A 10348-nucleotide genomic window follows, 5' to 3' on the forward strand; every position below is an offset into this window, starting at 1 on the left:
GTCGTTACCTGTTATCAAGGCGTATGAGTCCCAAACATTGTATTTAATCAATAGTATGGTGGTTCAAGATCATGCGCAGAGGTCTAGATTACATTTAGGCCAACACCTGTAGTAGATGAAATGTGTCCTAGTAAATGTGTTTCATAATGGAATTGTCATAAAGGATGACAAGAGATCGTAGATTACCTCAATGATCCATAGTATGTGGATAGGTCTCTGACGTGGTCAGACGTCTAAGATGGCCTGTTGAATATGGCGATTTCTATTGATGACTGGAGAAAGAGAGGGAGAAAGAGAGGGAGAAAGAGAGGGAGAAAGAGAGGGAGAAAGAGAGGGAGAAAGAGAGGGAGAAACTATCACCACGCCATTCTGCATAGGCCAGTCCGCTGGGAAGTCGCCCATTACGGTATGAATCACTTCTTTCCTCTTTTCCCCGCTTGGCAGGGAAGCCGGAGTCTCATCTACGAGCCTAAGGGGATCTGGGCATCTCTTCAGGTGGTCCCTGGAAATGGTAGCTGTGGTCTTCCCCTGGTCACAACTGATCAGATAAGTCTTTTCATTTTCCCATCCAGTGGGTTGTATGACATATAAGGTTCATTCCCACTGGTCATCAAGATTATGTGTCCTTCTTTTGTGCTTTAGTACCACATCCCCGGGTGCAAAGGGGATCCCCGGAGCCCGCCTGTTGAAATGCTGCTCCTGTTTTTCTCGGCTCTGGTGCAGATTCCGTTCCACATATCCCTGGATCTGTCGGTACTGCATCTGTCGCTTGGCTTCCCAGTGGTTAGTTGGGGAGAGGGCTTCTGGTGCTTCAATGTCCATCTCCAGGTCTACGGGCAGCCGTCCCGGTCGGGCTCTCATGAGATAGGCAGGCGTGCACTTGGTAGTACTACAGGGGATGTTATTGTATATGTCCACCAGGTCAGGAAACTTCTCATGCCACGGGTTCCTCTCCTCCAGTGGTAGTGTCTTGAGGAGGTTCAGGACCAGGTGGTTCATTTTCTCGCACATCCCATTAGTCTGAGCATGGTATGGCGTAGTCTCTGATGCTATCCGTGGGCCACTGCCGGCACTGCTGGAACTGCATCCGCAACTCAGCCTCGGTACGAGTTTCAAAGGCGGTCTGGAGTTTTTCAAAGATAGTGGTTACCGAGGCCCGGTCAGCGTCTGTCCAGGTCTCCGTCTCCTGCTCAGCCGCACCGGTCAGCTGCCCGAGCACTACCGTTACACGTTGTCTGCCCGTCATGGCATACAAGTCAAGGATCAGATTTATCTTTTTCCGGAACACCTGTAAGGCGTCAGGCTTCCCATCGTACTGGGGTAGCCAGGTAGCACCGGGCACGTATGGCAGGGAGATCGGCATTAACTGGGCGACCGCTGGACCTGTGGCCTCTCCGGCTCTTGCGACCAGAGCAGGGGCCACCATGTTCCCGTCGTCGGGCGCTGCCACTCCTGCAGCGGACACCCCTTCGCCGTCTCCGGTAGGCACCGACATCTTCCTCCCGTCCCCCCTTGGTCTTTTCACAGCACTTCACCTTCTTGGGGGCGGGGCTTCACTTTTTCGCGCCTTCACTGCTCGGGAAGATGACTCGAGCGGGAAATCTTCGCGACCAAAATGGCGGATCTTTAGATCTTTCAGCAGGACGCCGCTGACGGGAATCACAAGGCAAACTTCTACCGGTAAGTAGACTGGTTCAATCCTGTTCGTGACACCAAGTTGTCGAAGGCGGGGCCAGTTTCTCCGTCGCGGGGGCTGCTCGGGGAGATCGCGCTCAGATCCGGTGCCTTCTCGGTGGCTTGAACGGGCCGGACCCGGGGCTCGAGCAGCGCTCCTCGCCCACGAGTGAAATGGGGGATTTGGGATTGGTTTTAGAGTTTGTGACATCACCCACGAGTTGTGGTGATGGTGGGCACCACCGCTGCTGGTGACGGGGTTCCTGGGAGCGATGGCGGGGAGCAGCTAGGTGTTGACCCCTCCGTGAGTACGGGCGGTTGGTCCCGGGGCCCTTTGGCTGGTTGCTTTCCAGTAGGATGGGGCTCGCAGGGTGCAGGGTCGCGGTGCAGCACAGCGTGGTGCCGGATGGCACTGGTATACTCACTCAGATACAGATGGACAGAGTCTCTGGTAAACCAAACAGCTGGATGGACGGGGCCCGCAGCCGGCTGCAGTGATTCTTTGGATGGGTTGATGGTGGCTGTCGTTTCCCTGCACCTATGTTTGAATGTTGACTCCAATGCCTGGGCACCGGTAGTCCGCTCCCCGACGTATATCTGCCGGAGGAGCCCCTTTGCCCGCAGACGCTGGCCCTTTGGATCTCTGGCCCTTGGCGGTGGCGCTTATCCGTATTGGTTGGGCTGTTGCCTTCAATCGGGACTTGGTTGGGAATGAACCCCTGGGGTCCAGACCGCAATCAGAGAATTTGACTAGAGGTTGGGTTTAAGCCTAGTCGGGGTCTGAGTACCCTGCCTGGTGCTTGGCTCCAATCGGCTCCCCGGTTTGGTACCGGCGGGCCACCGCCTGACCCCGGTCCTACGGTTCCGCTGACCTTCACCAACTCCTGCAGATGGCCACCACCGTCTGCTGACCTTGCTGAATGTGCCTGGGTTCCAACCCAGACACCAACAGTTTTCACTCCTTTCACTCTGACTACTCAACTGTTCTCTTGTGTTTTTCCCGCCTCCAGACTGTGAACTCCTTGGTGGGCGGGACCAACCGCCTGGCTCCGCATCACCTGGTGTGGACATCAACCCTGGAGAGTGGCAACAGGGGTTTTAAGTTTGACTGGTGTGACCTGTCCAGGGAAGGGTGTGTGTGTGTGTAAAGTTATTTGTGACCCCTGGGGTCAAGGGCGTCACACCTGCAGCTGTAATGTGAGGATCTCATTCAAGCACCTCCATTCTAGACCACTCAGCCCTGAACTGTCTAGCCTGAAGTTGTAATGTGAGGATCTCATTCCAGTACCTCCATTCTAGCCCACTCAGCACTGAACTGTCTAGCCTGCAGTTGTACTGTGAGGACCTCATTCCAGCACCTCCATTCCAGCCCTCTCAGCACTGAACGGTCTAGCCTGGAGTTGTACTGTGAAGATCTCGCTCCAGCACCTCTATTCTAGTCCCCTCAGCACTGAACTTTCTAGCCTGGAGTTGTACCGTTAGGTAGAGTTGAGCGAGGTTCGAGGTTTGCCAATTTCATGTTCGAGTGATTTTGGGGGGTGCTCGAGATCGAACTCGAACTTTTTCCTAAAAGTTTGACAGTTCGAGTTACGTTCGAGAACGGCTCGATCACCAAAAGCAGGGCTTTTTACAACTACAGTGTGCAGGGAGCCATCGCTGGCAGCCTGCAGTAAGCTGGTAACCAAGATAAATATCGGGTAACCAAGCAAAGCGCTTTGCTTAGTAACCCGATATTTACCCTGGTTACGTGTGCAGGGATCCGACACTTCCCCGCTGGGCTCCGCCCCCTCCTGTACTCAGCATGTACGTACACACACACACACACACACACGTCCCCAGCCATGCAGTCCCCGGCACTGATGTCCTCAGCGCCACATGGCCCCACTTGGTTCCACCCACATCGCACTCTGCACACATGGCCCCGCTTAGCTCCACCCACCTCGCACTCCGCACAAATGGTCCTGCTTAGCTCCACCCACCTTGCACTCCGCACATATTACCCCGCTTAGCTCCACCCATCTCGCACTCCGCACACATGGCCCCGCTTAGCTCCACCCACCTCGCACTCCGCACACATGGCCCCACTTAGCTCCATTCACCTCGCACTCTGCACACATTTTGCCGCTTAGCTCCACCCACCTCGCACTCCACACACATGGCCCCGCTTGGCTCCACCCACCTCGCACTCCGCACACATTACCCCACTTAGCTCCACCCACCTCACTCTCTGCACACATGGCCCCGCTTGGCTCCACCCACCTTACACTCTGCACACATTACCCCTCTCGGCTTACCTGCGGTGATGAGGTCCCGCCCTCCCGACCTCAGCGCTGTCATTGTCCTCCATGGCTGCCGCTTCACATTTCCTCTCGCTGCCGTTCCGAGACTGTGACTAGCGGTGACGTCACAGGCTCCCGCGATATTTGGCTGTGAAGGCGGCGGTCATTGAATTCAGTGACAGCTCTGCTATCAGCAGTGCAGCAGATCGTCACCGCAGGTAATGTACCTCGCACTCCGCACACATGGCCCTGCTTAGCTCCACCCACCTCGCACTCCGCACACATGGCCCCGCTTGGCTCCACTCACCTCACACTCTGCACACATGGCCCCGCTTAGCTCCACCCGCCTCGCACTCCGCACACATTACCTCGCTTAGCTCCACCCACCTCGCTCTCCGCACACATGGCCCTGCTTAGCTCCACCCACCTCGCACTCCGCACACACCCCGCTTGGCTCCACCCACTTCATACTCCGCACACACCCCGCTTGGCTCCACCCACTTCGCACTCCGCACACATTGCACCGCTTAGCTCCACCCACCTCGCTCTCTGCACACATGGCCCCACTTGGCTCCACCCACCTCGCACTCTGCACACATGGCCCCGCTTGTCTCCACCCACCTCACACTCCGCACACATTACCCCGCTTAGCTCCACCCACCTCGCTCTCTGCACACATGGCCCCGCTTGGCTTTACCCACCTCACACTCCGCACACATTACCCCGCTCGGCTTACCTGTGGTGATGAGGTCCCGCCCTCCTGACCTCAGCGCTGTCACTATCCTCCATGGCTGCCGCTTCACATTTCCTCTCACTGCCGTCCCGAGACTGTGACTAGCGGTGACGTCACAGGCTCCCGCGATACTTGGCTGTGAAGGCGGCGGTCATTGAAGTCAGTGACAGCTCTGCTATCAGCAGTGCAGGAGATCGTCACCGCAGGTAATGTACCTCGCTCCTGACAGCAGCACTTGTCATGCCCTGCAGTGACCCGGGCTGACCTATTGACGTTAGCTCAGGTCACTGCACTGCTCTCCCAGCCAATGGGGAACATTCTGTTCTTCATTGACTGGGACAGTGACTATGGTATGGATCGTCATGGGAACCCCTTGGATTACAGCAGACCTGGATTTGTTTTTCTTTCTAATAAATTGGTGAAAGAGGGAATGTTTTTTCAAATAAAAATGTGTTTGTCGTCTATTTTTTTTTTATTACTGACTGGGTTGGTGATGTTGGGTATCTGATAGACGCCTGACCTCACGAACCCCAGGGCTTGATGCCAGGTGACATTACACATCTGGTATTAACCCCATATATTACCCCGTTTGCCACCGCACCAGGACACGGGATGAGCTAGGGCGAAGCACCAGGATTGGCGCATCTAATGGATGCGCCACTTCTGGGGTGGCTGCAGCCCGCTATTTTTAGTCTGGGGAGAGTCCAATAACCATTGACCTCCCTAGTCTGAGAATATCAGACCCCAGCTGTCTGCTTTACCTTGGCTGGTGATCCAATTTTGGGGGGATCCCCACGTGTTGTTTTTTTTTTTTTTTTAAATATTTATTTAATTTAAAATAACAGCGTGGGGTGCCCTCAGTTTTGGATTACCAGCCAAGGTGAAGCTGCCAGCTGTGGTCTGCAGGCTGCAGCCGTCTGCTTTACCCTAGCTGGCTATCAAAAAGAGGGGGAACCCCACATCATTTTTTTTTTTATATATTTTTTTTTTTTTTTGGTAAATACTAGGCTAAGCACCCCTTAAAGCCACATGAAAGGCACCAAAGGGTGCAAAATTACAAAATGCAGGAGAGTGGGACATTATATGTCTTTCTGCCATTATAATGACAGAAAAGACTGATATGAAGTGTACAAGCACAGGAAAATCACCAGAACGCTCTACACTGTGAAAAGCAGTAGAAAATGGTACTGGAGTGAGCATGTGACCGCCTCATGTAGGTTGAAGCTATGGATCCTGGGTAAATTTATGTATTTTCCCTCCTTCAGTTTTTTTGCAGTGCGCAAAAAAAACCCGGAAGGCACACAGATGACAAACGGATGACATACGGACTGTATACGGAACGAAAACGGATGCTACACGGATGCACCCGTGAAAAAAACAGACCGTATTTTGCGGACCGCAAAAACGGATTGGTCGTGTGAATGTAGTTTTATTCTGATCTGCCATTTATAAATAGCAGGCAGAAATAAGTGAATAGCGTCCCCCAGCGTCAGAAAATCTCTGGGGTTTCAGGGGGTAGGTGAGACCCTGGAGATAATGATTCAGGCCGGTTTTTCCGATCCCCGCTCACGTGATCACCAGTATACACCGTATACCGATGATCACGTTACAGTATATGACAGCGCCGGTAAGAAATTATCTCCCATCTGGCATGAACAAACATGTCAGATGGAAGATAAATCTCCTCCCCGGTCCCACAGTGTCGCCAAAGTTCCCCCCCCGACCCCCTCCCGGAAATTCAAGATGGCCGCGCGCACAGCAGCGCATCGGCCGCATTCACCCTACTCCTCTGATTTCTGTCGTATGTGCCATGACACATGCGACAGAAAACTCCTCCCCAAGCCCTGCCAGGTCACCCCCTATAACCCCACCGGTGTTCCACGGTGTCCCACGGTACCAGTGCAGCGTTGATCCCCCACGCCCCCCTCCTTCACAATAGACGCTGCCCCATGCACAGAGCGGCTTTCAGCTCAGTTTCCTGTGTTCATACACAGTGAGTGGTGGTAACCATGCATCTGTAAGCTACTGCAATGCCCTGCTCATGAGGTAAGGAACATAGTTGATCAAGAGAGCTATACTTCATTTCCAAATGGAGGTATTTGATTTTATAGTTGCTCTGCTGAACGACTACCAAACATGACAGTCTGTTATACGCTATAAGAAAACATGTCTAAATAGTGAGCTCTGTTGTTTAGTATTCATTCAGCTGGATAACTGGACTTAAAGGGGTATTCCATCTCCAAGATCCTATCCCCAATATATAGTAGGTGGAATAGCAATAATATCAGCAAATACCAATATTTGGAAATGTAGAATAGTTCTCCTAATTAGGCATGACCAGGGCATTGCAGCTTTGGTAGCAACACTTCCGACATGGACTCTGCTGCTGTGGACCCGGGGAGAGTGGGTGCAGATTCATTGCACCCACACTTCTCACATGGAGGGTCTGCACTCCTAGGAAATGGGGGATACGTTCCCTGAGCGTGTCCCCCCATATTCTAGACGGTCCAGAGTCATCGTGGGACCCCCTTATTTTTTTTCCTTACAATAAATTGGTGAAGGATGGAATGTTTTGGGGAGTGTTTTTTCAAATACATTTTTTTTTGTCTATTTGTTTTGTTAGTACTGACAGTTTGTGATGCCGGGTATCTGATAGACGTCATGACATCAAAAACTGCTGGGCTTGATGTCACGTGACCTTACAGCTAGTATCAACCCCATTTATTACCCCGTTTGCCACTGCACCAGGGCACGGGATGAGCTGGGGTGAAGCGCCAGGATTGGCGCATCTAGTGGATGCGCCATTCTGGGGCGCCTGCGGCCTGCTATTTTTAGGCTGTGAAGAGCCAATAACTATGGACCTTCCCACCCTGAGAATACCAGACCACAGCTGTCCGCTTTACCTTGGCTGGTGATCCAATTTGGGGGGACCCTACTTTTTTTTTGTAATTATTAATATTTATAAAATAATTATAAAAAAAGAGCCTGGGGTCACCTCCACATTGGATCCCCAACCACGGTAAAGCTGCCAGCTGTGGTTTTCAGGCTACAGCCTTGTGCTTTAGCAGAGGATGAAAGGAAAAAAGTGGGCTCAGCACTGATATAAAAATTATATTAAATTTTTTTTAATGAAATCCAGTTAAAACAAGGTCTGGGAACACGTTGTACAAAATAGGAAGCAGGAGAAACTTTACGCGTTTCGGACAGGCTGTGATTAAAACCAAAAAGTGTTCTTAGTCATAAGTTACCTGCAAGGTGGCCAGAAAGAAAATATATCCATGCTGCAGGGAAGGGGTGTTCCCTGTCCAGCTGCAACGGGATGCAATCAAGGTTCAGACTCAAAGTCAGGGTTAATAGGCATAGAAGTAATGTCTATAATACAGGTTTAGGAAAAACCGCATGAATAAACATAGTGTCACAGGTTTGCAGTTTTAATAAACTTAAGATACCATGAGTCTTGTAATGTAATATTGTTCAAGTAGGAAAAAAGGGGGGGAGGGGGCAGCAGGTAAGGGGGAATAATTTCAATCGTGACCATAAAACATCATGGGTGCATGTAAATATAAAGGTATATTTGAGAGCATATATGTCCCCGCATAAATTTAAAGTGGGTGTTTAGTATATTTAATATATATGCCTAGTGCATATGATGCTGTTTAGCAAAACATATACACTAATAAATATTAGAAACTAATGGCCCCAAATATACAGATGCATATATATATATATATATATATATATATATATATATATCTCAATCACAGAGATGTCACTTTTTTTTTTTATCCCCTGGAACATAAGCTAACCTGTGTACAGAAGGAGGAAAGGAAAGGTGGGGGGGAAAAGGAGGGGGGGAGGGAAAGTGAGGAGGAAGGGGGGGGAGGAAGGGGGAAGGGGGGGATCACCGTTCAGACGCCTATATGTAACAGTATCGCTCAGCATGTCCATCACTAGTTTTTCGTATAGGGAGCTGTCAAGGACAACTACTGAGCCCCCCTTGTCAGCTGAGTTAACCAAAATATAGGGATTGTTCCTCAAATCCCTCAAGGCATGCCCTTCTCGATCGGAAAGATTGTTAGATACGGTCAATTCAGAGGAAATAATGTACCGGACTTCCTTGTCAATCACATCTTGGTACGTATCCATCGCCTGTGTCCTGGAGGATACTGGATAGAAGGATGGATTTTTTGTCAAAAAGGGGGGATTGTAGAGATGACACTATTCATTTCACCCAGTTCCTGTACGTTCATGGCTGAAATTTGATCCCGAAGGTCCATATACAGTGGAATAGGAGGGTCAAAATTGTCTGAAGGTAATTGAGGAATAATCTCTTCCTCCTCGGAGGGAATTTTCAAAAAATGCCTTTTAACCGTAATATTCCTGATAAAACGGTTGACGTCTTTCATGGTCTGAAATACGTTCGCTCTTGATCTTGGAGCGAAATTTAACCCTTTGCTAAGGACTCGGCGTTGTGCTGTATCTAAAGTGCAAGCAGAGAGGTTAATGACAGAATATTCAGGAGGGCACTGGTGGACTGACCGCTCATTTTGGATTATGGGTGACGTGAACTCTCTTTACCCCAGTATTCCACACGATTTGGCTTTACAGGCGTTATTTTTTCATTTGAATAAATATACTTCCTTTGATGATATACACAAGAAATTCATTTTGACAGCCACTGGTTTTCTGTTAAGTCATAATTTTTTCCAATTTAATGGCATATTTTATTTGCAGATTTCAGGTTGTCCGATGGGGGCGAGTTTTTCGTGTGCCCTGGCGAACTTGTATATGTCCTTTTGGGAGGAGCATTACATCTATGTGGACGATAACCCTTATATTAAACATATCCGGTGGTACGCTCGTTACATAGATGATCAGATCTTTATTTGTGAGAGGCTGGATGATACTAACCCGTCCGATATGACAGATGGCCTGGGCATATATCTGAATAACAACCAATTTAACTTGTCCTTTTCCATTTCCTATTTTGAAAATACCGCACCCTTCTTGGATGTTTCCCTTACAGGCAATTCTAGCACTGGCCAAATTGACACAGCACTGTACCGCAAGGCAATAAGCAGCAAAACCATCTTGCGCGCTGGTAGTTGCCACCTTTCCCACACCACACGGAATTTACCCATTGGAGAATACTTGCGGGCCAAAAGGCTTTGTTCCTCAGCAGCCTCTTATTCATCAGAGGCTACACGTATCACAGGGAAACTAAAAATGAGAGGGTATTCTGACTCCTCTCTGAAGAGAGCATGCAGCATTGCAGATAACAAACCACGATCGGAGTTATTAACGGACAAAAAAACACTCACAACATGTCACATTCTCAACTCCTTTCAGTTCTGATTTTTTAGCCATAAAAAATGTAGTTCTGAAATTTATCCCCTTACTTCAACAGGATAAGGGTGTGGATGAAATCCTTTCCCGTTGAATTAATGTGGTAGCCAGACGTGCCAGAAATGTGGGTAACGCCATCTCTCCCAGCCTTTATGCTCCAAGTGGTAATAAGGTACAAACTTGGCTCAGTACTACTGGCTCATATCGATGTGGCTCCAAAAAATGTGGCCTTTGTAGATACATGAGCCACACTCAGCATTTTGAGGACTCTAATGGCAAAGCTATCAAGATAACATCTTTCATAAATTGTTCGTCT

Source organism: Anomaloglossus baeobatrachus, chromosome 6, assembly GCF_048569485.1.
Source record: "Anomaloglossus baeobatrachus isolate aAnoBae1 chromosome 6, aAnoBae1.hap1, whole genome shotgun sequence".
Classification (NCBI taxonomy): domain Eukaryota; kingdom Metazoa; phylum Chordata; class Amphibia; order Anura; family Aromobatidae; genus Anomaloglossus; species Anomaloglossus baeobatrachus.